Genomic DNA, 1,672 nt, shown 5'->3' with positions numbered 1-1,672 from the left:
CGCGTAATCAAATCATTTACAAATTACGCAATAAACTAATTTTTGTTAATCTTTTATTTCGATCACACTTTCATAATTATCGGAACAATAATGACAGTCATGGAAGGAACAAAAAGTTATATAAACTTTGACAATAGAATTATAACATTATTAGTTAACAATCAAGTGAAATTTCTGGTATCCTATTTTCTTGTCTTTCTTTCGCATTTTCTACTGATTTGAATTTTGTTTATCTTACTTATAATAATTGTTTTTTTTTTTTCCATGAACGGTAAAAAAAAAGGCGCATATCACCCTTATTGCTGTTTATCATAAAATATTATTATATTTATACAGAGCTGTAAAAATGCATTCGGCATTAAAATTACGAAATATTGCTTAATCATTAATAATAAGTATGTATCTTTCACATATTTTATATTTTATTTTAATTTAATTTAATTTTATACACAGATAATTAATCGTAAACATATAAGTAATAATATCGTAATCATTAAAATATCGTTATGATATTATTATCATTATTATTATTATTATCATTATCATTATTATTATTATTATTATTAGTATTAGTATTATTATTATTAAACTTTTATAATCTGACTAGGTCTTTGATATTTCAATGTTTTCAATAAACAGCAATAAAGTACACTGCGTTCCTATTAATTACTATTGCTTTTTCAGAAATATTATTACTCAATATGAAAATAGTCTGTGTGTTAATAGATAATCTGCTGTTAATTTACAAAATGCATACATTTAGCTCTTCTCTTATGTAGTCAATCATTGTTAAATTTATAATACGATACAATCAAATATATAAACTGTTAAGAATAGGAGCCCTATGTATCACTTTCATTTATCATTTTCTTTTTTTGCTTTCTTCCATAATTATATGTGATATAGAAATTATTTAAGAAGAGGGAACATAAAAAAAAAAAAGTAAAATAAAAAAAAAGAAAGAAGAAAAAATAAATAATAAATAATCGAATAAATAATTCTCATAGACGCGTGCAATATACGAAAGTCACCTTTTTTTTGGTCCTGGTTAATATTCTCGACCAGTTTTACTTTACTCTAAACTCTCTTTTTCTTTTGTTTCACAATATTTATATATAAATTATTTCATACATAACACTCTAGAATAATTGAATAATTACAAATCAATAAAATTGATCACTTTCGAAGAAAATCCCCAATGTTATTTGCTCGCATGAAGACAAATCGTCAAATATGGCACTTCAACATTAAACGTTATGATTGATTAATTATAATTTCTTTTCTTCGTAATACTTTTTTTAAATCATATATGTGATAATGTATTTTACAATTCAAAATTTGTTTTCTTTTCTTTTCTCTCTCTCTCTCTCTCTTTCTTTCTCCTTCTTTTTGAAAGAATATTATATTTTATTTATTCTCATATCAATAAATATGAAAATATTCAAATAACGTTTTATAAAAACGAAACACGAAACTCATTTCTATTCTCCCGATTGTGTATGTATGTGTCTGTGTGTTGATGTTCGATTGTATCAAATTCAATTTAAAAATATGAATTTTACAAATATGCAACATTTTTTTCTATTACTCCTTGATTAATATAAATATAATTAACATAAATATTTATACTATGCATTTATGCTTGCAGACAACTTGAACCAAAAAGAATATA

This window comes from Vespula pensylvanica, chromosome 16 (genome assembly GCF_014466175.1).
Source record: "Vespula pensylvanica isolate Volc-1 chromosome 16, ASM1446617v1, whole genome shotgun sequence".
In the NCBI taxonomy this organism is placed as follows: Eukaryota; Metazoa; Arthropoda; class Insecta; order Hymenoptera; family Vespidae; genus Vespula; species Vespula pensylvanica.
The sequence above is the reverse complement of the archived record's forward strand: the minus strand, read 5'-3'. Positions refer to the sequence as shown.